The sequence below is a fragment of the Tachyglossus aculeatus genome, chromosome X1 (genome assembly GCF_015852505.1).
Source record: "Tachyglossus aculeatus isolate mTacAcu1 chromosome X1, mTacAcu1.pri, whole genome shotgun sequence".
Lineage (NCBI taxonomy): Eukaryota > Metazoa > Chordata > Mammalia > Monotremata > Tachyglossidae > Tachyglossus > Tachyglossus aculeatus.
Genome location: NC_052101.1, coordinates 65477991 through 65504961, shown reverse-complemented (window position 1 = coordinate 65504961; position 26971 = coordinate 65477991). Strand labels below are relative to the sequence as shown.

The 26971-nt window shown below is 47.0% G+C and overlaps 1 non-coding gene across 1 annotated transcript; it reads right to left on the bottom strand.

The window, feature by feature from the left end:
* Nucleotides 1-16036: 16036 nt before the first annotated feature.
* LOC119920612 lies at nucleotides 16037-16174 on the bottom strand. Its single transcript, XR_005448342.1, has one exon. It is a non-coding gene; the product is annotated as a small nucleolar RNA SNORA7 (small nucleolar RNA).
* Between the last annotated feature and the right edge of the window lie 10797 nt (nucleotides 16175-26971).

Here is a 26971-nt window from a genome sequence, read left to right as displayed (position 1 = left end):
ATACATATATAAAGGTGCTGTCGGGAAGGGAAGGAGGTAAGACGGTGGGGATGGAGAGGGTAATGAGGGGGAGAGGAAGGAGGGGGCTCAGTCTGGGAAGGCCTCCTGGAGGAGGTGAGCTCTCAGTAGGGCCTTGAAGGGAGGAAGAGAGCTAGCTTGGCGGATGTGGGGAGGGAGGGCATTCCAGGCTGGGGGATGACGTGGGCCGGGGGTCGATGGCGGGACAGGTGAGAACGAGGCACGGTGAGGAGATTGGCGGAGGAGCGGAGGGTGCGGGCTGGGCTGTAGAAGGAGAGAAGGGAGGTGAGGTAGGAGGGGGTGAGGTGATGGAGATCCTTGAAGCTGAGAGTCAGGAGTTTTTGCTTGTTGCATAGGTTGACTGGCAGCCACTGGAGATTTTTGAGGAGGGGAGTAACATGCCCAGAGCGTTTCTGGACAAAGACAAAGACAAAGCACTGTGGCCTAGAGGAAATAGTATGGACCTAGGAGTCAGAGGACCTGGGTACTAATTCCAGCTCTGACAATTGCTTGCTGTGTGACCTCAGGCAGTTTGCCTAACTTCTCTGTGCCTCAGTTTCCTCAACTATAAAATGGGGATCCAATTCCTGTTCTCCTTCCTACTAAGAAGGTGAGCCCCAAGTGGGACAGGGACAGTATCTGCCCTGATTAACTTGTATCTACCCCAGCACTTAGAACTGTGCTTGATATATAGTAAGCACTTAACAAAAACCATAAAAAACACAAAAAAAATCAGTCAAGGGGGCTAATCTTGAACACCTGGGTTCTGATCCTGGCTCTGCCAATTGCTTGCTGTGAGACCCTGGACAGGTTACTTAATCTTCTTTGTGCCTCAGTTTACTCCTGTAAAATGAGGATAAAATACCCATCCTCCCTTTAGACTGTGAGCCTCATGTGGGACAGGGTCTGTATCTGACCTGGTTATCTTGGATCAACCCCAGGGCTTAGTACAGTGCTTGGCACATGGTAAGCATTTTGCAAATGCCACACTTAACATTATTATTATTAGTAGTAGTAGTAATAGTAAGAGAAATCTACCCCCTTGGTCAGAATGAGCAGCATTGCCAATCATCCATAAGCCCATACAGCTGTTCCTGCTGCAGCTGCCATTCAAAGTACAGGAGCATCTGTGTTTGCCTCAGGGGCCACCAAAAGCACTAGAGCAGTGGCACACAAGCTTGCCACTGCTGCAGTATTTATGGATCTCAAAATAACTTTCGAAGCTTTCTGGTAACAACCAATTTTAGCTCGTGTTTACAGACTATCTGTGAATTTCTAGCCCTCTTGGGGGCAGCTGTGGTGGTAGGTACAGCTGCTGCGGCAGGAACATTTGTTTGAATTTACGGATTGCTGGTGACCCTGACTCCATATGTCTCACTGTTTCTTGACGTTCTCTCATCAGGCCTGTAGTTTGACACACCAAATGATACCTCTCCTCATAGAGGTACCTCGAAACATCATGTCCACGCTGCTCTCAGTGGTGAGAACAGTATGGACACTCCCTGCTGCTCAGCTTCTGGGGAGGTATCTTCATTCATTCAATCGTATTTATTGAGTGCTTACTGTGTATAGAGCACTGTAATAAGCGCTTGGAAAGTACAATTCGGCAACAGTTAGAGACAGTCCCTTCCCAACAACGGGCTCACAATCTAGAAGGGGGAGACAGACAACAAAACAAAACAAGCAGACTTTCCCAGGTTCATCTGCATGGCCCTTTGAGGAGCCAAAATTTGAGCAATGGAACTCCCTCCCACCCTCGACGAGCAGACATTTGTTCAGCAAGATCTGGATCTATTCTTAGATCCTTCCGGGTATTAGATACAGGGGCCTGAACTATAGGGTTGGAAGTGATAATAGCTGGTTGACTCCACCCACTCCATCTGATCACTGAAGCAGTGTGGCTTAGTGGATAGAGCACAGGCTTAGGAGTCAGAAGGTCATGGGTTCTAATCCCGGCCCCACCACTGGTCTGCTGTGTGATGTGGGGCAAATCACTTAACAGTTACTTCATCTGTAAAATGGGGATTAAGACTGTGAGCCCTATGTGGGACAGGGACTGTGTCCACCCTAATTAACTTGTATCTACGCTGGTGCTTAGAACAGTGCTTGGCACTTAAATACCATTATTATTATCATTATTATTATTATTATTATTATTATTATTACTTGGATTCCATCCATGTAACACAGTTCCCTAATCAATCACATTTATTGAGCACTTACTGTGTGCAAAGCACTGTACTAAGCACTGGAAAGAGGACAATATAACAGAGTTGGTAGGCACATTCCCTGCCTACAACGAGCTTACAGTCTAGAAGGGGAGGCTACTGTAGTCAGATCTAACATGTTTTCACTATGTATTTTGGATAGAATACTGTGAGGGGACTTTTCTCTGACAATGTATGTCCTTGGACACAGCACAGTGTGATGTTGGTAGAAATGTTTTTGCATATTCAGGAGGCGTTGATTAAAGTATGAATCTTCTTGTAATGTGAAGGCTCTGTAGGAATGTGGAATGCGACCTACTACAACAGCCCAATCAATATCTCTCTCCTGGAAAGAGCAGCGTGGGAAGCAATGTAGCTTAGTGGATAGAACATGGGCCTGGGAGTCAAAAGAACCTGGATTCTAATCCCAGTTCGACCATTTGTCTGCTGTGCTGGAAAGTTGTTTCTCAATTTAATTAGACATATCAACAAGAAGATCATGTACTGCCCCCTCTTTTTTTTAAGTAGTATTTGTTAAGCGCTTATTATGTGCCAGGCACTGTACTAAGCACTGGGATAGATACAAGCTAATCATGTTGGACAAAGTTCCTGTCCCACATGGGGCTCACAGTCTTAATCCCCATTTTACAGATGAGGTAACTCAAGCACTGAGAAGTGAAGTGACTTGCCCAAGGTCACTCAACAGACAAGTGGCAGAGCTGGGATTAGAACCCAGGTCTTTCTGACTCCCAGGCTCGTGCTCTATCCACTAGGCCACACTCTTATGATTTGCGTTACTTGGGTGGTAGCACCACTGAATGAGTCCTTTTCAGACCTCCTCTTCCTAGTGGTTAGGATCTTGGCTTAATGATCCCCTGTTGTCTCTTTGCTACCAGAAGGTTGGTCAAAGGGGGAAAACAAACATTCCTGTGCAGTGAACCAGCGTGCTTGAATTTTGCATGGGAACAAGGTGCACTGAACATCACATATGGCATGGGGGAGGGGAGGGGCACATTTAGGGCCCTACCCTGAAGTTTCTCACACGGTTGCCCTTGATTTTGTCCTCTGATACATGCTTCTCTGGCGGTAGGTCTGTGTCATTGCCCCAGCTATTGTTCAAATGCTTCCTCTCCTGACATTGGCAGGTTGTTCATCAAGGGCCATTTCCGTTTTCTATTGGGGGAGCCTCAAGCTGGCTGCAACATTTTCTTCATGACCAAGCCTAGTGTATGAGCCCCCCTCTCAAGTGGATCTACTTGCCTGATGGAGTGAGTACATCCTTAACAGATTAGAGAATTCCTCTATGATGCCCACTTCCCTCTCTGATACTAGTTTGTTCATAGTTGTTAGCAGGTAAATTGACAGCATAGTAGTATCAAGCACAATTGACATCTGTGACAGAGATTTGGATGATAATAATGATAGCGATATTTGTTAAGCACTTACTATGAGCCAAATACTGTTCTCAGCTCTGGGGGAGATACAAGGTAATCAAGTTGGACACGTTCTCTGTTCAACCTGGGGCTCATACTCCATTTTACAGATGAGGTAACTGAGGCACAGAGAGGTTAAGTGACTTTCCCAAGGTCACAGAGCAGACATTTGGCAGAGCTGGGATTAGAACCCAAATCCTCTAACGCCCAGGCCCATGCTCTTTCCACTAGACCAGGCTGGTGCCAAAAAGACCATGCAAGATACTGATTGGACTGAGTTTCAAAAGTCATTTAGTCAGAGCCTCAGAGTCACTTGAATAGAAACTCCAAAGCACCTCACAGGACTTAATAGTAATTGGCAGAGTCTGCTGATAGAGGACAAATGAAAAGAATGGTGGAGTGACTGTGTTACTTAGACTGTTGGTCAAGGACTGTGTCTCACCTGACTACCTTCTATCTACCCCAGGGCTTAGAACAGTGCTTGACACACAGTACGTGCTTAACAAATAGCATTAACAAAAAAGAAAAGAAAGCGTAAAGCAGTTTCGAATGAGGAACAATTATTCATCATCATCATCAATGGAATTTACTGAGAGATTGTGTGCAGAGCACTATAATGAGTGCTTGGGAAAGTACAATTTAACAGATTTGGTAGACATGCTCCTTGCCCACAAAGAGCTTACAGTCTCCTACAAATAACCTTCAGATCAAACAGCAGCACAGTAGATATGGGGAACAGTGAGGGGATTTAGGTAAGTGCAGATGACTTTGAATTGGGTTGGTGGAGAAAAGGGGTAAGTAGGATAAGGGGAGGGAGTTATGGGATTCAGCATGGCCTAGTGAATAAAGCACGGGCCTGGAAGTCAGAAGGAACTGGGTTCTAAACCCAGCTTCACCACTTGTTTGCTGTGTGACTTTGGGTGAATCACTTAATTTCTCTATGCCTCAGTTCCCTCATCTGTAAAATGAAGATTAAAACTGTGAGCCCCATGTGGGACATGGACTGAGTCCAACTGGATTATTTTGTATTTATTCCAGTGCTTAGAAAAGTGTCTGGCATACAGTAGCACTTAAAAATACTGTTAAAAAAAGTTTTGGGAGGAGTTTGTTGTTAATAAAAGAATGTGATCTTTGCTGGGTCAGGATTCTACCTTCCAGAACTATGGTTTGTGGAGGCCATACAAAGAAGATTCCTGCTGGGAAATAGGATTTCTGTGTGTGATCCATTTGGGGAGTACTGCCCTGAGACATTAACAATAGACCACCTTTAGTCAGACCACCTTTCTCATTCCAGATAGAATCCTCTTTACTCCTTTTTTTCTTAGATTTCTTCTCTGAGGTAGGAGGCCCACTTTGCCTTTTTAGGTCCCTTAAAGTATTTAATTAGCTTAAATGATATTACCCAAAGTCCTGGTAAGAGAGTGGTCTGTAAACTGGAAGGATGTGTTTGAATGTCAGTTGAAGAGATGCAATGTGTTTGAATGTCAGGTCAAGAGATGCAGTAAGATGGGGATTCAGTTTAGTCACTAGGTGGGAGCAAAGCCACATTACACGTTGTAGATATTCCTGTATATGGATGCATAGATAAATGGATAGATCTACACAGACACACGTGATTGTTTTGTTTGAGGCTAAAAGAAAGATTAATCAAGGTGTTGAACAGTAGAGAGTCTTGAAAGAGATACTTTGTTTTTTGTTTGTTTTTGTTTTTCTAGCTGGTCAGTCTTTGGCTCATCTCTTTTTGGGATAAAATCAGGGTGAACTGAGAAATTTGTGAACCTAAATTTGAAAAGCTGAATGCAGCACTGCACATATCAAGTGAGGGCTTTTCTCCTGCTTGAGGTGCACAGTCCATAGCATCTGAGAGGGACTTTAGAGCAACCTAGTCAACAACTTAATTACCTTTCCATTTGGGGGTTTTTGTGGAAGGAAGACAATGAAAATGTTCTGTGATGTGTCATGTTCACTACAAACTGCATGAGACATCTGGATGTGTTCACCTAATTAGTGCCATTAATGTCCCCCAGCAGTCTCTCGAATGATCTAGTGCTGCATGCAGTACACTGATTACATTTTTTTTTAAAAGGACTGGAACGGCATGATTGCACCTGGTGCTACGTGCAAGTTCTCCAGCTAATAAGTGTACAATAACCCTTCTGCACCAATCAACTAGAGCTTATAAACACACTGCTCATCATGTCCTATAAACTGCATATACCAAGAGTTTGAAAGAATCCCTTCGGGACACAAATGTGAAACTCTAGAACCATTTTATGATTGAAATCGAGATTGTGAGTTTGACAAGTGGCTTTGAAGTTCTCTCCCAGTATGTGCAAGTTTGACTAACTTAACCTTATACTTTGATTCATGGACATGGAGAATTGAAAGGGACCTAAAGGGGTCCTATAGACCATAAGCTTGTTGTGGGCAAGGAATGTGTCTACCCACTCTATGTTGTACTCTCCCAAGTGCTTAATACAGTCCCTGCCTTAGGAATATGAATGAGTTTTCATATGAGTGAATGAGTGAATTTTCCTCATCATATGAATAGGATTCCCATTTGTAAATAGCACCAGGTAAGGAAATAAATTCCACCTATTCAACTGGTTACTCAACCTGCAGCAAGACGTCCTTTTATTCATTCAATCGTATTTATTGAGTGCTTACTGTGTGCAGAGCACTGTACTTTCATCTAACCAAAATACCTTACTGCTGCATTTTAAAGCTGTTTTGTTCCTGAAGGACATGAAGAACTGAGTGTCACTTTGGTCTATCAAAATTTGACACATAGTAAGCACTTAAATCCCATAAACAATAAATAATGAATGAATCAGTGGCATTTATAGAGCATTTACTGTGTTCAGAGCACTGTATTAGGGAAGCAGCGTGGCTCAGTGGAAAGAGCCCGGGCTTGGGAGTCAGAGGTCATGGGTTCAAATCCTGACTCTGCCACTTGTCAGCTGTGTGATTTTGGGCAAGTCACTTCACTTCTCTGGGCCTCAGTTACCTCATTTGTAAAATGGGGATGAAGAGTGTGAGCCCCACGGGGGACGACCTGATCACCTTGAATCCTCCCCAGTGTTTAGAACAGTGCTTTACACATAGTAAGTGCTTAACAAAAGCCATCATTATTATTATTTTTATTATTAAGCTCTTGGGAGAATACAATGCCACAAAATTGGTAGGCATGCTCATTCTTGAAAGAGGTTGATGAGTTTGCATTTCCAGCTAAATAAATCCAATTCCTTAGACCATCCATTGATGGGGGCCCCCCCCATGCACCATGGAAAGGTTGCAGATATTGTTTGAATGTACGCGGCTCTGTTGCCATATCTGGTATGGGCCTGAGACCCTGCAGCCCACTGGCTGGGTCCAGGAACTAAACAAAATAAGGAGGTAGACTCCGCCCAGCTCTGTACCAAATCTGCACCAATCAAGTCCCCACTGTTTTCAAATCTACCAATCACTGTGATCAGCAAAAGCGGTATATAAGCCTGTTGTATCGGGCATTCAGGGCCTTTTCCCTTAAGGAAATGAGCCCACCGGGTGTGTTACTCCCTATTCGGTCTTCGGCCTTACCAATAAAACTTTATTAAAACTTTCGGCAGTCACATGCTGTTTAATTCTTTAGTCGCCCGGCGACTTGGTGGCCATCCAGAACAACCGCCGCCATCATTTTGGTGACCCGTACGGGGAGATCCAGTAGCTGTGACTGCTGCTGTCCTGGCTGACCACAGCACAGCCTGAAGCCATCGGAGTGGTGAGTTCTTTTTTTGAATTGTTCTTGTCTGTTCTCACGGAGGTACCCTCTAGTTCCCGGGTACACTGGGGGGAAGGAAGGACCGACCGGGTCGGTCCATGTGAAGGACCTCTCGTCAGGAGGCGGTCTGGGAAAAGGACCTCTCGTCAAGAGGCGATCTGGGAAAAGGACCTCTTGTCAAGAGGCGGTCCAGGAAAAGGACCTCTCATCAGGGGATGCCTTGAGTTGGAGGGACCACAGCTTGGGCAAGTGGGACGCCACGCGGCGATCGGGCATAACCTGAGACAGGCACAGAGCCAGAATTGTTCTTGTCTGCTCTCGCAGAGGCACCCTCTAGTTCCCGGGTACGCTGGGGGGAAGGAAAACCGACCGGGTTGGTCTGGGAAAGGACCTCTCATCAGGAGATGGTTCGGGCATTTCAGCACCAGTGGGACGCCACTCGGTGACGGGCATAACCCGAGACAGACAGAGCCGGGATTCTTCTTGTCTGCTCTCGCGGAGGCACCCTCTAGTTCCTGGGTACACTGGGGGGAAGGAAGGCCGACCGGGTCGGTCTGGGAAAAGGACCTCTCGTCAGGAGATGGTCTGTGTATTCCAGCGCCAGTGGGATGCCACGTGGCGCTCGGACATAGCCCGAGACAGACACAGAACTGGAATTGTTCTTGTCTGCTCTCGCGGAGGCACCTTCTAGTTCCCAGGTTCACTAGGGGGGAAAAAAGGCCGACCGGGTTGGTCTTAACCCTAAACAGACACAGAACCTCAAAAAAGGAACGTTTTCCACCCATTATGGGACAAATTTTTCCCAGCACCCCAAAAGAGGAACGTTTTTCACCTGTTATGGGACAAGGTTCCTCAATTCCAGGCGACTTCCCATTGGGTTGCCTGCTGAACACCAAGAATAAGGACAAATTTGGTTTGGCCAATTTAAAATGCCAGCAACTGATTTTCTTGTACACAACAAAATGGCCCCAGTATAAATTAGAGGATCAGGAGGTCTGGCCCGAATATGAGTCCGTAAGTTATAATACTATTTTCCAGCTGGACTTATATTGCAGGCGGTTAGAGAAATGGTCAGAAATCCCATATGTCCAAGCTTTTATGGCTTTGTCCCAAAGCCCTGATGGAAAAAACTGCCACATGTGTTTTTCCTGGGCCCCTCCAGGGGGTCCAGCCCTAAGGTCTGATTCCTCAGATATACTGGATGATCCTCTCCTCTGCAGGGGACCCAGGGAGGATGGCTTTCCCCCTCCCTCTGGCTGGGAATCTCAGGTACCTTCGGGCTCCCCTCCCCCGCCCCCCCCCCCCGCCCCCGACGGAATGGGAAACACCACCACTACAGGGCCCAAACCTTTGTTATGTCCTCCTCCATACCAGTTCACCTCCTCCTGGGCCCTAAGCCCTTCCAGCACCCGGGGAGGCACACGTACGCCCCTCCAGAAGGAGAGGAAAGGATACTCCCCTTGAGGGAGGTTGCAGGGGAGAGGGGAAAGATAATGCGGGTACAGGCTCTCTTCTCTTTGAGCGAATTGGAAATGGCAAAACGGAAATTGGGACAATATTCTGTGGATCCCGCGCACTTTCGGGACAAATTCTGGAGCCTGACTTTGCAGTACGACCTGTCATGGGAAGATCTTAATCTGTTGCTTTCCTCCTGCCTGACTGTAGAGGAAAAGAGACTAGTTTGGGATTATGCTGAAAGGGCAGGGGATGAAGCTGCCTTGAACAGTCATGGGAGGCACCCACTGGGAGTGATAGCTGTCCCTCGCTCCAAACCAGAATGGAGTTATCAGGGGGAGAGTACTGATAGACAGCTCCAGGATCATATGATTACATGCCTACTGGCAGGCATGGAGAAAGGAATTAGGAAGCAAGTTAACTATGATTGGGTCTGAGCTGTGACCCAGGACCCTACTGAGAACCGTGCCATGTTTAGACTCAGGCTGATGGAAGCGAATCGAAAGTACACCCAGCTTGATCCCAACTCGGTAGAGGGAAGTGTCTTTCTAAATCTGTATTTTATTAATTGGCTGAAGATTTCTACCGAAAATTACAGAAGGAGCAGTTGGGGCCACAAACCCCCACGAATCAATTGATAGAGGCTGCCTTTAGAGTTTTAACAACCGTGACCAGGCAGCCTGGGATGAGAGGGACCGCAGGGCCAAAGTGAAGGGCAGAGAGCAGGCCCAGTTACTTGTGGCGGCCCTGATGAAGGGTCAGTCTCACCCTGGAAGGTCGCCCGATGTGACCACGACGCTTGTCTGCGGCCCAGCGTCCGGGAAGCCCTGTTTTGTGTGCCCCCAGGCTGGCCATTGGGCTCAGGAGTGCCCCTAGGCATGGAGGCCTGGACGCACCCGCCAGCCACCTGGACCGTGCCCTCTCTGCCGGGGACACGGGCACTGGAAGCGGAACTGCCCACTACTGGAGGCGAGCGCCGACCCTGAGGCTGGCCAGTTCCCGGCTGTTGGCGCGTCTGAGAGCCGGGACTGACAGGGCCCAGGGAACGGTCGGGCCCCCGCAGGAACCATCTCCATGGCCGAACCCAGAGTGAGCGTGGAAGTGTCCGGTAAGATTATAAATTTTCTTATCGATATGGGGGCCACCTATACTCTGTCCTTCCCAGTTTTCGCGGTCCTACCCATCCATCTGGAGTAAGGGTGGTGGGGATCGACGGCATCTCAAAATCTTGTCGCCAAACTGCCCCCTTACCATGTTTATACCAGCAGGAACTGTTTGGCCTGACTTAGCCAAACCTTTTGACTTATATGTAGACAAGCGGCGACACCACTGTGCTGCAGTTCTAGGTCAATCCTTGGGGTCAGACTTTCAGGCGGTAGCATATTTTTCCAAGCGGTTGGATAGTGTCGTTGCTGGTTGGCCAGCATGTCTCCATGCGGTAACAGCCACTGCCGTAGCGGTACAGGGGAGCAGAAACCTGACTTTGGTCTAAACCCTTACTGTCTATACTCCACATCGAGTCCTAGCAGTGCTAGGAAATAGGGGTGAGCGTTGGCTCACAGGAGGCCACTTGCTGCAATACTAGGCCCTCCTTCTTGACACCCCTGAGGTTATGGGTCTAGTTACATGAACCAAGGAGTCCAATATGCAGGGTTTGTGGTAGTGAGCCTCCATGAGGTCATCGAGGCATGGCCCCTCTCTCCAGGGACCTCTGCACAGAAAGCAGAACTAGTAGTCCTATCTCGAGCTACGGAATTGGGAAAGGGGATGCGTCTTAACATATTTACTGACTCCAAATATGGCTTCCATGTCTTATATGCTCATGGGACTATTTGGAAAGAGTTGAGGTTTCCTCACTGCCCGAGGCACCCCTATCAAACATGCAGAGGAAATTCTCCAGCTACTCGCAGCAGTTTGGGAACCCCGGGTAGTGGCTGTAATTCACTGTCGGGGACACCAAAAGGGGAATACAGAAATAATCAAGGGAAATCATTTTGCGGACTCAGCTGCTCGACAGGCAGCCCGCACCAAAACCGAGGACACCTCTTGTCCCAGATTTTTCTGATTCTCCCCAGGAGGACACTCCCTCACAATACACCTGTGACCGAATTGGCGACCTCTGCCTCCGGCTCCGCGGGGAAGAGCACCAACCCACGGGACAGAAGTCAACTGAGGAACCTGAGGGGGACACTGCCCCCATCTTACAGGCTCTACAAGAAATCACCCCGACCGTGACACCACTGCCATCTCGCCGTCGGGCTCACGGCTGGTTTGCGGTACACCCATACGACCCCGAACGCATCTAGTTATGAGTTCATCACCCACTGTCAGCATGAAGCCATTCCAGAAGACGGACCAGCGACCCTCAGCAACCCCTTAGGAATAAGGGTCTTATGTCTTTGAGAGGGGAATGATGGGGGCCCCCCCATGCACCATGGAAAGGTTGCAGATATTGTTTGAATGTACGCGGTTCTGTTGCCATATCTGGTATGGGCCTGAGACCCTGCAGCCCACTGGCTGGGTCCAGGAACCAAACCAAATAAGGAGGTAGACTCCGCCCAGCTCTGTATCAAATCTGCACCAATCCAGTCCCCACAGTTTTCAAATCTACCAATCACTGTGATCAGCAAAAGTGGTATATAAGCCCATTGTATCAGGCACTCAGGGCCTTTTCCCTTAAGGAAATGAGCCTGCCGGGTGCGTTACCCCTTATTCGGTCTTCGGCCTTACCAATAAAACTTTATTAAAACTTTCGGCAGTCACATGCTGTCTGATTAATTCTTTAGTCGCCCGGCGACTTGGTGGCCATCCGGAACAACCGCCGCCATCATCCATCACAGGCATACTAGCCAACCTTTTAATCAACTTATTTTCCTACTCAAGTTGTCCATGTCATTCTCAAATTGTGGATTCTAGACCAGGACTTTGACTCCATTAAGGATATGATCTATCTATCTATTAAGGATATCCCAGGATCATACTTGTTTTTTCATAACATCAACATATTTCCAAATCATAGTCAGCTTATTAGGATGTCAAGAATTTCTTCTTCTGTGATTCGTGGCTACTGTCATTTACCAATGTTTTTCATGTCTCTAAACATCTCTCACAACTCTTCTGTAGATGCAGAAACTTCGTAGGTTTTGACCATGACTCATGGAATGATGGAGGAGAAACTGACAGGTGTGGGGGATTCTTCCGGCTATGGTTGGGCCCAGATGGAGTGACTGTTTTCAGCAGAGGATTTGGTATATGAGAAAGAACTGGGAGAAAAATAATTGTAACTCTCTTCAGTGGTTGGTCTCTCCTGGGATAGCTCAGCTGGCAGCACCAGGGCCAAGGAAGAGGGGTCAGGGAAGGTTCCCAATGAAGGTGGGCTCCCAGGTGATCCTTGTGTGAAACATATGGGCAGAGAAGTTTCAGGCTGATTCCGTGTCAGGGCTTTGACCTCTGCCTTGGGTCCTCCCCTTCTAAATCTGCCTAGAAGTCATGTTTTCTCTCCAGCAGGATTATAGCCACAGCCATCCTACACCTGGGAAGAATCAGGTGAAGATGCAGGCAAAGTAAGAGTATACGTGGCTGGTGATGGAGTAGTGTAGTCGTACTCATGTCGCTGGCCTGGTGGCTGTCACTGCAGCCATGTATTGCAGGGGGTGGAGGCAGCAGAGGCAGCACAGTGAGGGAGAGTGGGGTGACTGGGTTAGGAGGAGGTGGGATTGTGGGTCTGAATCCCTTGGACCACAGCCACCAGGTGCCCCCTGATTCTCCAGTGGGAGAGATTCTGGGGGGTGGGGGGGGGGGGGAAGAGTGCCAGGGCAGGGACGGGCAGAGAGGAGGACAATGCTTGGGGACTCACACCCCCTCCCATTCCTTTTCCTTCATCTCCTTTCACTCCCCCTCCACCCAACAAAATAAAGCCAGTGTTAGATAATTAAAATTATGGCATGTTAAGCACTTACTATGTGCCAAGCACTGTTCTAAGCACTGGGGTACATACAAGGTAATCAGGTTAGACACAGTCCCTATCCCACATGGGGCTCACAGTTTTAATCCCAATTTTATAGATGAGGTAACTGAGGCACAGAGAAGTTAAGTGACTTGCCCAAGATCACACAGCAGCCAAGTGGTGGAGCCGGGATTAGAGCCCATGTCCTCAGCCTGTGCTCTTACTATTAGGCCCTACAACTTCTATACAGTAGTGACTCCACTCTCCTGTACCACAACTCTCTGGCCTGCTAGATGGCCTTGCTTCCTCTGGAATCTCTCATCCCCCATCCCAGAACATACCAGATTCACTGTTCCCCATTACCTAGCAGAGACTACCCAGGCCAAGGCTGTAGGATGTCTGTTGGTGCCTGGCACTGGATGCCTTGTGAGATAGGCACAGGAAGTCTCTGGTCTAGAACACACAGAGAATAATTGAATAATTAATAATCTTAACCCCGATCTTGAGCTTGTTGATCGTCCCTTGTTTGTGGATGGGAGTCTCTGCTGTTATAAGGGGTGGAGTCTGCTGAAGGCAGAACAGAAGGTACTTTCATCACAAAGATTTCTCTAGGTCCATGGGAGGGTCTACAGCATTCTTTCTTGTAGCATGGAGGGGAAGGGTGCGGGGGGTGAGAAGGATTTTCTGAACAGAGCTGGCTGGGGACTCTGCAGAGCAGGTAGGCCTAAACCCATAATCCCATGGATAAAGCATGTGCCTGGGAGTCAGACGGTCTGGGTTCTAACTCTGGCATTTCACTTATCTGCTGTGTGACCTTTGGCAAATCACCTGTCTGTGTCTCAGTTATCTTATCTGTGAAATGGGGATTAAGACTGTGAGCCTTATGTGAAACATGGAGTGTGCCAACCTGAAGAACTTGAATCTAACACAGCGCTTGGTACAGATCTTGGCACATAGTAAATGCTTAACAAATACCATCTTTAAAAAAAGAAAGCCAGAGGAACCCAAGGATCATTTGAAAGGTCAGGTAGCTCCCCTCTACATGGTACTGGGCCCAAGCCACCAATCAAATAAAAACCATAATGTGTTCTCTCTGGACTCTGAGAGCCCCCACTTCCTCTGTGGCTGCCACTTCTTCCTTGCCTGTTTCCAGGAGATCTGGTATGCAGATCTGACACTGACAGCTACCCCATGGGCTCACGGCCCCCCTGCTCCCAGTTGCAATTATTCAAGAGTTGGTCTCCCCTGCTAGATTCATTCATTCATTCATATTTATTGAGTGCTTACTGTGTGCAGAGCACTGTACTAAGAACTTGGGAAGTACAAGCTGGCAACATATATACAACCCAAAAACGGGCTCACAGTCTAGAAGGGGGAGACAGACAACAAAACATATGGACAGGTGTCAAGTCATCAAAATAAATAGAATTAAAGCTAGATGCACATCATTAAAATAAATAGAATAGTAAATATGTACAAGTAAAATAAATAGAGTAATAAATCTGTACAAACATATATACAGGTGCTGTGGGGAGGGGACGAAGGTAGGGTGGGGGGATGGGGGAGAGGAAGGAGGGGGCTCAGTCTGGGAAGGCCTCCTGGAGGAGGTGAGCTCTCAGTAGGGCTTTGAAGGGAGGAAGAGAGCTAGCTTGGCGATGTGCGGAGGGAGGGAGGGCATTCCAGGCCAGGGGGAGGACGTGGGCCGGGTGTTGACGGCAGGACAGGCGAGAACGAGGCACAGTGAGGAGGTTAGCAGCAGAGGAGCAGAGGGTGTGGGCTAGGCTGTAGAAGGAGAGAAGGGAGGTGAGGTAGGAGGGGGCGAGGTGATGGAGATCCTTGAGGGCAGGAGCTTGCCTGTGCTTAGTATAGTGACCAGCATACAATGTGTGTGAAAATGTTACTGAGGGTTTTATTTCCACCCTTCTGAAGGTCATATTGATGGATTGCTTGGTAATAAGGCCTGGACCAAAGATTCAATCCCTCACCCCCACTCCCCCACCCTCCAGACTTAAATGGAAAGATGGAAGGTCTTGCCACACAAATCCTTATCTCATTTCCTCTTCTCCCACTCCCTTCTGCGCCTCATTTGCACACTTCATTCACCCCTTAGCCCCACAGCACTTACAGTCAATATCTATAATTTATCTATTTTAATGTCTCCACTCTAGATTGTAAGGTCATTATGGGCAATGAACATGTCTATCAACTCTGTTTATATTGTCCTCTCCCCAGTGCTTAGTACATTGCTCAGTGCTTAGTACACAGTAAGTGCTCAATAAAAACCACTGATGGAATTCTCCCGCAGACAGTCACTGGCTCACTACTATTATTATTACATTTGTTAAGTGCTTACTATGTGCCAGGCACTGTGTTAAGTGCTGGGGTGAATACAAGCAAATCAGCTTGGATACAGTCTCTGCCCGTCGAGGGGCTCAGAATCTCAATCCCCATTTTTCAGATGAGGTAACTGAGGCCCAGAAAAGTGAACTGACTTGCTCAAGGTCACCCAGCAGACAAGTGGTGGAGTCGGGATTAGAACCCATGACCTTCTGATGCCCAGGCCCACACTCTATCCACTAGGCCATGCTATTCTAACTCAGAGCAAATGCCAAGAACTCCCAATTATTGCCAACACCACCAGCTCACCAGGGTTTGTGCTTCTGTTTTCTCAGCAGAGATGTGAGTATTGGGAATAGGGGTTAATAGGAGGAGGAAGAGGAGCAGCAGTTGTCCGATGGTTCACATGGAGCCATGCTGCTTCCCTGCCTCAGTCTCCCCCCCCCCCCCATCCTGGTGGCATCCCCTCCCCCATGTTAATCAATCCCATTTCACACACTGAGGTTCGCAAATTCTCAGCCATAATTGAAAACATGGTCTTTGCTAAAGATCTAACCAGCTGCTGAAACCTTTTTGCTTAAATCATCAGTTTCTTAGGTGGTTGGAGATTTTGACTGGCAGCTCTTTGTGGTCAGGGAACGCGCCCATCAGTTCAATATCTTACTCCCCCAGCATGCCCTACATGTACATGCCCTCTGTATACAGTAACTGCTCAATAATTCCAATTACTACTCGGTGCTCTCACCCACCCACCACATTTCTGTACACAAAGTGAATAATTTATAGATAGGCACATTAAATGATGCAGGGCAAATATTGAATGTCCAAGGGTGTAGATGAAGCTGCTCAGTGCATTTTCTTGGCCTCAAGGAGTGTTTTGACTTGTAGCAGATTGCCTTCCACTTGCTAGCCACTGCCCAAGCTAGGAATGGAGTGGATATGCCTCTGCTTGATTCTCCCTCCCATAGTCAAGACTGGTAGAGTACTGGAAACTCTCCAGGTGTGACCATGAGCGGGGATAGACAGCCTATTATGGGGCAAACACTAGTCTCCCCATCCCCTAAGACACTACTGACCCTAATGCCAAGAGAAGATGTATGCAAACAGATGTAGCTGACTGCTACAGTGTCCTACTAAAATTTGCCCCTGCTCATGCAGAGGGCATCAGTTGCATTTTCAGATCTGGGGGGTAAGGAAGGCCTCTGTCCCCATGGAAAGAGGGAGTCATGCTGCCACCCCAAAGGGAAGGTTTTTCATGTATGTGTGTGCATATACATGAACAGTGGGGTTAAGTTGTGGGATGGGTTGGTTGGGAACTGCTGCTGCGGGCACAGAGGGGGTACTGGGAATGAGAGCCTGGGGCTCTGTGCAGGTTGTTGCCTTTGTTTGACAAGACTGTGTGACCCAGAAGACCCAGGACCATTAATTCTATGGATGGATAATAATAATAATAATAATAATAATAATAATAATAATAGTTATGGTACTTGTTAAGCACTTACTATATGCCAAGCACTGTTCTAAGCACTGGGGTAGATGCAAGTTAATTAGGTTGGACACAGTTCCTGGGGCTCATATTCTTACATTTTACAGATGAGGAAATTGAGGCCCAAAGAAGTGAAGTGACTTGCCCAAGGTCACACAGCAGACAAGTGACAGGAGGCAGAATAAGAACCCAGGTCCATAAAAAATGAAATCCTTCCTCATATTATGGAAACAGTCAGAATTTTGTTTTTTAAAAAACAATTGAGCCTCTAAATTATGTGACTATTTTATGATGGTAATACACTTCAGATGAACAGTGTTTTTAATTCTGCTTTTCATCAAGAATTCATTATAAGGTTCCATCCAGAGGTTTGCAGAAATGTGGCTTACAGGAAAACATTCAAAAAGGTACTGGTATCCTGATATTCTGAGTAAACATCAGAATAATCATTGGTTACTTCCAGACATTCACCTGGGAATGTCTTGGTATTCTCATGGAAAGCTTTATGGTTCATAGTGGAGAGCAGGCTCTCGGGCTCTCTCTAAGGTAATACCGACAGTGAGACTGCATCTGTGAGGATCTGGGCTTTTGAGAGAGACTATTGCACATTTTCTCCATGAAAGTGCAGTCGGGCATCACATCTGCTCCCTTGACATTTGGGGGACAATGCTCCAACACCACTGGTTAAATGGGGATTGAGACTATGAGCCCCATGTGAGAGACAGGGACTGTGTCCAACCCAGTTGGCTTGTATCCACCCCAGCGCTTAGTACAAGGCCTGGCCCATAGCTCAGCGCTTAACAATATGATGATTATTATAGGGGAAAGACACTTCCTCTTGCCAGCAGTTTAGGGGGCTTAAAAGCCTCATATACCTATCTACATACTCTATTCCTTCTCCGAATCTCCTTTCATGTCTGTCTCCCCCATTGTTTGTTAAGTCCTTGTGGATATGGATCACAACTATCAACAGTACTGTAGCCTTCCAAACACTTAGTAAGGTCATTACAGGTTACAAATCCAATTGCATAGGTGAAGGAGAAGGGAAAGGGTGGGGGTGGGGGGAGGAGACCTCCAGGGCAGAACAAAAGTCCATTTCATTCATTCATTAGATCATATTTATTGAGCACTTACTGTGTGCAGAGCACTGTACTAAGCTCTTGGGACAGTACAATATGACAATAAACAGACACATTCTCTGCCCATTTCATTCACGTTTAAATATGATCATTGGTGTGACTGAAGTATTCCTTACAGAAATATCCTCAAACTGTCTGGGGTAGAATACTGAGGAATGGGTTTCAGCATCTGCAATCTATTCATAATTTTTAGGGGTCATTTTTATATCTGAAGGCAGAATGAAATGGATTTAATAGAAAAGGGAGGAAGAGGATTTCTTTTTTCCAGTGGGGTACAATGGAGGGGAAGGGGAATGTCCTTCTCAGAGGGACAGCATTGGCTCTGCCCACTGGGTCACTGAGGCACTGACCTGACCACTCGGTAACTTCTTGGGTCTGTTTCCCCCACTCGGGACTATAAGCTCATTGTGGGCAGGGAATGTCACTGTTTGTTTTTGTATTATACTTTTCCAAGTGCTTAGTACAGTGTCTGCACACAGTAAGCACATGATTGAATGAATGAAAATTTGGTGACCTTTTCTATATCAGGTCATATTGATTATGCTTATTATGATTCAAGCACTGTCCTGAGCACCGAGGAAGAGATGAAATAATCAGGTCGGCCACAGTCCCTGACTTGTCATATAATTTCTCTGTGCCTCTGTTACCTCATCTGTAAAATGGGGATGAAGACTGTAAGACATGGACTATGTCCAACTCGATTATCTTACATCTATCGCAGTGCTTAGTACAGTCCCTGGCACATAATAAAGTGCTTAATAAATACTATAAAAAAGGGAGAACAGGTATTGAATCCCCATTTTACAGATGAAGAAACTGAATCACAGCATGGCTAGGTCACTTAACCCAAGCTCACAAAGCAGACAAGTAACAGAGGCAGGATTGGAACCCAGATCCTCTGACTTCCAGATCTGCATTTTTTCCACTAGGTAACATGGCTTTTGCTAGGAGTGACCTCCCTTAGAAGAATCCCCCCACTTCTGAGCCCCAGAGGGACAGAGCCAGGCCTCAGACCACCTTTTCTTTCATTTATTCATTCAATCATATTTATTGAGCACTTACTGTGTGCAGAGCACTGTACTGAGCACTTGGGAAGTAAAAGTTGGCAACATATAGAGATGGTCCCTACCCAACAATGGGCTCACAGTCTAGAAGAGGGAGACAGACAACAAAACATGTAGACAGGTGTCAAAATCATCAGAACAAATAGAATTATAGCTATAATTTCCCAGCAGGCTTCATTTCTGGAGAGGATCCTAGTGGCCCTCCCAGGGGATAGAGCCTGGTCTCCCATTCCCCCTCTTGTCCCTTCCCAGTCACCAGTCCTCCCCACCTAACTGAGGGAATTCGCCAAGGAAACCAGTCTGCAGTGAAAATATGGGGAATCTCTCCAGCTCAGGGCTTCTGGCTACAACCTAGGCTGTAAGCTCATTGTGGACAGGGAATGTGTCTGTTTATTGTTAAGTTGTACTCTCCCAAGGGCTTAGTACAGTGTTTGGCACACAGTAAGTACTCAATAAATATAATTGAATGAATGAATTCAATGATTGAATGTGCTAACAGGTGCCCATCACTCTGAGGCTCTGCCCACTAGAAGACCTGCAGGGCTCTCAGCTGGGAGACTGAGTGCTCAGCAAGTGGTAGTAATTGCTTTCTCTGGGGGCCCCCAACCCTGCTGAGAAGGTAAGCAGACACCTTTCCCTATCATACATCTCCCCTTCCACTCCCACAAGGTGGGTTACCCCAGACAGATACGGCCTTAGGAACCAAAGACAGGATTGTTCTGTTTTGATTTAAGTCTACACAGGTTTTTTTCCAAGTTGTGAAAAGATGGGTCCAGAGGCAACTCACCCAAGGTCACAAAATCCTGAAGAAAAAATAAGTTGTTAAATGCTTTGGTAAACACTATATTGTGTTTCTAAAGGTCCCTCTGTGCAGTGACACAACCGTTGAAGAGTAGCCAGCTATAGAGGGAACCGTGAGGCCAGTGCAGTTGTATTGTAAGGTTGAAGGCACTCTTTCCTGTGTCCAAACATGGTTAAAGTGAGGAGATGGAGGAAATGAAGTGACTTTGTTACTCTTTTGAAATGTTAAACCCATTTGTGTTTCCTCATGTGGTGAGCAGCCATGCTGGGTTGTGTACAGTCAGAGTGGATTCCTCTGGATGGAAACAAACTGGAAGTGATGTCAACTTTAAACTGTGGAAACCCCTGCTCATTCCATAGAGCAAGAACCTGGGAGTCAGAAAGACTTGAGTTCTCATCATGGCTCCACCGCTTGTCTGCTGAGTGACTTGAGTGAAGCAAGTCACTTCACTTCTCTGGGCCTCTACATCATCTGTAGAACAGGAATTGAGACTGTAAGCCTCCTATGGAACAGGGACTGTGTCCAATCTGAATAACTTGTATCTACTGCAGTGCTTAGTACAGTTCCTGGTATATAGTAAGCACTTAAATACCATTAAAAACTCCCAAAAAACAACAAAACAGGAAAAGTGAGTCAAAGTGCCACATCCATGTTACAGCCAGTTTAGGATCCTGCCAAATTCCTCCAAGAGGCCTTCCCTGACTAAGCCCTCCTTTCTTCAATGCCCTGACTTGCTCCCTTCATTCATTCATCCCATCCCAGCCCCACAACACTTATCTTTAATTTATTTATATTAATGCTCATCTCCCCCTCTAGGCTGTCAGCTTGCTGTGGGCAGGGAATGTGTCTGTTTGTTATATAGTATTCTCCCAAATGCTTGGTACAGTGCTCTGCACACAGTAAACACTCAAGAAATTTGATTGAATGAGTGAATACCTTTATGAATCCTGGCCTATGCTCTCATCCAAAGTGTTCTCCATGCTGACCACACCCAAAGTCAGAGTGCTCTTCAGTCAATCGTATTTATTGAGCACTTACTCTGTGTAGAGCACTTGTACTAAGCACTTGGAAGAATACAACAATAAACAGGTACATTCCCCACCCACAATGAGCTTACAGTCTAAAGGGGGAGACAGACATTGATAGAAATTAATACATTACAGATATGAATGTAAGTGCTGTGGGGCTGGGAAGGGGAGAGGGGAATGAATAAAGGCAGCAAGTCTGGAAGATGCAGAAGGGAGTGGGAGAAGAGGAAAGTCTCTATCCCACATAGGGCTCACAGTCTAAGTAGAAGGGAGAACAGGGATTGAATCTCCACCCTACAGATGAGGAAATTGAGGCCCATAAGTGAAGTGACTTGCTCAAGGTCTTACAGCAGGCAGGTGGTTCAGTTGGGATTTTAATCCACATCTCCCGACTTCAAGTTCCCATGATATTTCCACAAGGCTATACTACCTTTGTTCTACACGTCACCTTTTCCTCCTCCTCTGTCTCTCAACAACTACATCTAGCCTGTCCCCAAATCCTCTTTACTGTTTACTCAAAAACATTTCTCAGATCTGCTGTTTCCTCACCACCTGCCCCACACCTCACAACAGCCACCAAGTTGGTCCAGGAGGGCATCATTAATATGATGATTACGGTATTTGTTATGCACTTACTACATGCCTAGCACTGTTCTAAATGCTGGGGAAGATGAAAGTTAATCAGATCGGAAACAATCTGTGTCACACTGGGGCTAACAGTCTAAGTAGGAGCGAAAACTACTTAGAGAGGAAGAATTCTAGCCAGGTGCCCATTGGGCACTGCCTAAGGGCCCCTAGCATGTGTGGAACAGCCACTCTGTCAATCAGTAAAAGGAATTTATTCAGCACTTACTATGTGCAGAGCACTATACTAAGTGCTTGGGACAGTACAACAGAATTAGCAGACAGTTCTCTGCCCATAGAGAGCTTACGGTCTAGAGGGGAACTTCTATTACTATTGTTGGGAACTACTGTCCCAACAGCAGTTCATTTCCTGCTTCAGTGGATTTCTAGAGAATAGAACCTCCTTTTGTCTTTCAGAGGTAGAGATCACAGTTGCTTATCTCAGGGGAGTGAAGCCTATGTACCACTTTCTTTTTCTTTTTTTTTGGTATTTGTTAAGCTATTACTATGTGCCAGGCAGTGTATGAAGTGCTGTGGAACAAGCTAATTAAGTTGGACAAAGACCTTGTTCGACATGGGGATTGCAATCATAATTCCCATTTTACAGATGAGGTAACAGAGGCACAGAGAGGTAAAGTGACTCTCCCAAAGTCACAAAGCAGACAAGTGATGGTGTGGGGATTAGAACCCAGGTTCTTCTGACTCCCTGGTCCGGGCTCTATCCTATAGGCCATGCTGCTTCCACTCCAAGCATAGAGATTGAGGGAACAAATTGGAGCTCTGCCCCCTCAGTAGGTGGGTCAGGTTGGGGAGGCTCCCTGAGTGAACCCTGTCACAGTTTTGTCCCTCTCTTTTGAACCTTCTGGAATGTGGAGTTCACTGCAGCTGTCCCCAAACTGCTCTTTTGGTCAACTGCATTCATCAATGGTATTTACTGAGCCATTACTGTGCGCAGAGCACTGTACTATGTGTTTGGGAGAATGCAATACAACAAAACTGGTAGACCCATTGCCTGCCCACAGCAAGCAAGAATTAGGTGCCAGAAATGGAAGAGATGGTTATGAGCCCTTGGTGGGTTGAGGGCTGCGGTTTTAGATGTCCAGGCTAGATTGGAGAGTGATGGGAGTGTGAGAAGCAGCATGGCATAGTAGATAGACTGTGAGCCCACTCTTCTAGACTGTGAGCCCACTGTTGGGTAGGGACTGTCTCTATATGTTGCCAACTTGTACTTCCCAAGTGCTTAGTACAGTGCTCTGCACACAGTAAGCGCTCAATAAATACGATTGATTGATTGATAGAACATGGACCTGGGAGTCAGAGGGACCTGGGTTCTAATATCCATTTTGCCATTTGTCTGCTGTGTGACGTTGGGCAAGTCACCTAACTTCTCTGTGCCTCGGTTACCTCATCTGTATAATGGGGATTAAAAATGTGAGCCCTACATGGGACAGGAACTATGTTCAACATGATTAACTTGTATTTACCCCAGCACTTAATACAGTGCCTGGCACATAATAATAATAATAGTATTTATTAAGCACTTACTATGTGCCAGGCAGTGTACTAAGCACTAGGGTGGATACAGGCAAATTGGGTTGGATGCAGTCCCTGTCCCACATGGGGCTCACAGTCTCAATCCCCATTTTACAGATGTGGTAACAGGCACAGAGATGTGAAGCAACTTGCCCAAGGTCACACAGCAGACAAGTGGCAGAGCCAAGATTAGAACCTATGACCTTCTGACTTCCAAGCCTCTGCTCTATCCACTACACCATGGTGCACTTAAATACCACAATTGCCATTATTATGGTCATCCTGTTGTTAGATTGTAGGCTGCTGGAGGGTGGAAGCGTTGCTGTTGAGACAGGTTCTCTGGTCCCAAGCATGTGAAATGAAACTGACCATCTTGTGGGCTTCCTTGGTGAATAATATAGGGGTCGGTGTTATCAGGATTTGGGTTCGAATTCTGAGCCTGACACGCCCTGCCGTATGACCTTGGTCAAGTCACTTCATCTCTCTGGGCCTCAGTTTCCTCATCTGTAAGATGGGGCCCAGAAACATCTGCTCCCTCTCCTTAGACAGTGAGCCGATTATCCTACCCCAGTGCTCAGCACTTGCCCACCCATAATAAACTCTGAGTCAATGCCCTCGGGCATTATTTGGCGTGGAGCCCTTATTCTGAGGGGCATGGCCTCAGGCTGGTGGACTCATAGGGTCCGTGGACGTGGTTGGTTATTGGAAGGGCCAATGGAACAGCCAGATACTTTAGGAGTCTGTATCAGCCTGGGAAAGAACCATATAGACATGGGGTGGACTGAATGTTATTATTATTATTATCTCCTAACTCTGGTCTAATTTACCTTGTAGCAATCCCACTCCTGGCAAAGGCAAATCCTCAGTCTCCTTCCCCTTGGGCCCACAGAAGGTTTTCCTTTGATTCTTAATAAATGATTAGGCCATAGTGTCTTCACATACCCAGCATGACAGAGATCTTAGCCTCCTAGAGCCCCTCTCAAGGAAATGGGTAGTTCAAGCTAAGGAAGTGAAATGAATAATTCCCAGAGAAAAGCCCTCTTAATAAGTTGTTGCCATATAAGACAACAACAGAAAGCCCTTGTAAATTAAAAGCTAACATATTGAAAGGTTAGGTCTAATTTGATGTTAAAAAAAAATCAGTGAGACAAGTCACATAACCATGCTTTGATTGCTATGTGAAAGGCAGCTGGAACTCTCTGCTGTCTCTGTCTTGGAGGGGGGTAACTCTCTCTTGCTCTTTCATCTTTGAGAAGCAGCACAGCTCACTGGAAAGAGCACGGGCTCTGGAATCAGAGGTCATGGGTTCAAATTCCGCCCCACCAACTGTCAGTTGTGTGACTTTGGGCAAGTCACAACTTCTCTGGGCCTCAGTTACCTCATCTGCAGAGCAGCAGCATGGATCAGTGGAAAGAGCCCTGGATTTGGAGTCACAGGTCATGTGTTCAAATCCTGGCTCCACCACTTGTCAGCTGTGTGACTTCAGGCAAGTCACTTCACTTCTCTGGGCCTCAGTAACCTCATCTGTAAAATGGGGATTAAGACTGTGAGCCCCCCATGGGATAACCTGATCACCTTGTAACCTCCCCAGCACTTAGAACAGTGCTTTGCACATAGTAAGCGCTTAATACCATCATTATCAGCATTTAGAACAGTGCTTTGCACATAGTAAGCGCTTAACAAATACCATCATTATTATCACCGCTTAGAACAGTGCTTTGCACATAGTATGCGCTTAAATACCATCATTATCATTATCTCTCTCCCTCTCAGCAGGGGGGCAGAGCAAGAGTGCCCTGAGACCTGACCAGGCCTATCCTTAGGACCAAGGAAGAAGCCTGAGCCCCAGCCATGCCAGATGCAGCCTCCTCAAGGACATCTTGGTACGGACAGAATGATGAATGTCACACCCCAACCCTAGGACTGTTCGAGCTCCCTTGGGAACAAGTGGGAGGAATCAGTGGTATGTATTGAGCACTATACTCAGTGCTTGAGACAGTGTAGTGAAAGGATCCTTATCCCCTGCTACACATACACACGATCCACTGCATCTTATACTTCACAAATCAGAGCAGTGAACCCAGCCCAGGCTCCGACTCAACATCCACCTTCCTGCTCCCTAGATGGAACACTGGGCTCCCCACTGGAGACCCAACCAACCCTTCTCTTCTCTCTTTCATCGCCACCACCCCCCCTTCCCAACCGTGTTTGGTTGGCACTCTCCCCAGGGGCGGGCTGGGACACACCTCATCAGCCAACCAATGGATACCCTGCAGGGGATGCCCTGGCTGGCTTTGTCACCCCAAGGGACAAAGGAACCCAGTTCCCCAAGGTCTTACCTCTAAGCAGGGTTGTCTGGGAGACTTCTCCAGGGGGGCAGAAGGAAGCTGGGCTTCTGCCTTTTCTCCTCATGCAGCAAAGGCCCTGAACACTTACCCAGTGCCAGTCTAGTCCTTCACCCCTCCTCCTCCTCCCCTCCATCAACAGTAGAGCCCGATTGGAGTGGCTGACCCCAAGTTTGGCCTGCTTTGAGCAAGGCCACACCCCATTAAGCACTCTTTTTGGCAAGTTGGGTGGAGGAGACAGCCCCTGCCCACTGGGAGTTTACAATCTAGGTCAGTCAGTCAATTGGATTTGACCTCTGTGTAAAGAGCACTGTATTAAATCCTTGAGAGAGTACATGAGAACAAAAGACGTGTGCCCTGCCCATATCGTGCTTGTCGGCTAGAGGGGGAAGCATTGACTTTGGAACAATATGGTACAACTGCTTCAAAGAGTACAAAGCATACACTGCCCCTACTCCGAAGAAGTTTTCAGGCTACATGATAGACATTAAAACTGAGTTACACATGAGTGGAATGGCATATATAGGGTTGGTACATGAAGTCGCACATGCTGAACCCAAGGCAAGCTTGAAAGACAATACAAGTACATGAAAAAACAGAGTAAATCAGCACAGAGAGTGAAGGGTGGCAGTAATGCATTAAGACAGCAATAGTGATTATTGAAGGCTCTTTGACAGAGCACTGTATGAAGAACACGACGGGGGTGAGAGGCCTCAATTGCTAAGGAAGCCAATTTCAGTCAGTCGTATTTATCTGGCACTTACCGTGAGCAGAGCACAATGCCACAATAAACAGAGATTCACTGGCCACTACGAGCTTACCGCGTAGAGGGGGAGATGCACTTTAATAAAAATGTTATACCCATTCCATTAGGAGCCATGACAAGCAGAGAGAGAAGTCATCTGAAATCTTATTCCGACTAGGTTCTGACTCAGTTTCCCAGTTACTTGGTATCTACTGAGTACAATGAATGTCATTGGTGACTCGGTTTCTGCTGTTAAAACTGCATTCTGAGGGAGTCCGTCATATTTATCAATCGCAGAATGCTGTATTAAGTGCTCAAGAGAGTACGATGTAACAAGACACGCATTGCCTGCTCACCACGACCTTACAGTCTACTCCACACGGGTAGGGCTACCAAACCCCAACTCATTCCTGGGCTTTTGGGAAGCTATGAGTTCCACGGGGGTTAAAGGGGAGACTTGTATCTTGGGGTACAGTGATTGGGAGGCCCATAAAGGAAGTCCCTGGACAGCTAGCTGAGGTTGGTGCAATCCTGCCCTCAAAGGACTTCCAGTTTTAGAGCCCTTGAGTGGCACACGACAGTACCGCCACCCCACCCTTCCCCTTGCGATGGGTCTCGGATCTTGCCCCGGGGGGCTCAGAATCTGATTCCCCTACACTGATGCTTCCACGATGGAGCCACGGTGCTGAATCCTAAGAGGGCACAGCAAAAGGTCGCAAACCTTGCAAAAGCAGCCTCTCGCCTTCTGGCGCATTCCAAGCACAGTATACAGTGTAGAGATTGTGGAAGGTCACTGGCCTTGGTGACTTTATGGGTCAGTGGGAAATACTAGCTAACTGCGGGCTGGCAAGAGCAGAAGGAGAAAGGCAAAATGACAGACACATGCAGAGACAGTGAGCATGCACGCCCATGCACCCCGTGGTTTCTGTCCCCAGAAAAACCCTCTTCTCCAAACCCAGAACACCAGTTATCCCCCCCTCAAAATACACTGAGCAGCATCACAACCCCTCTATTTCCTCTGTTCCAGAGATATTTTATTGTCCCACTCA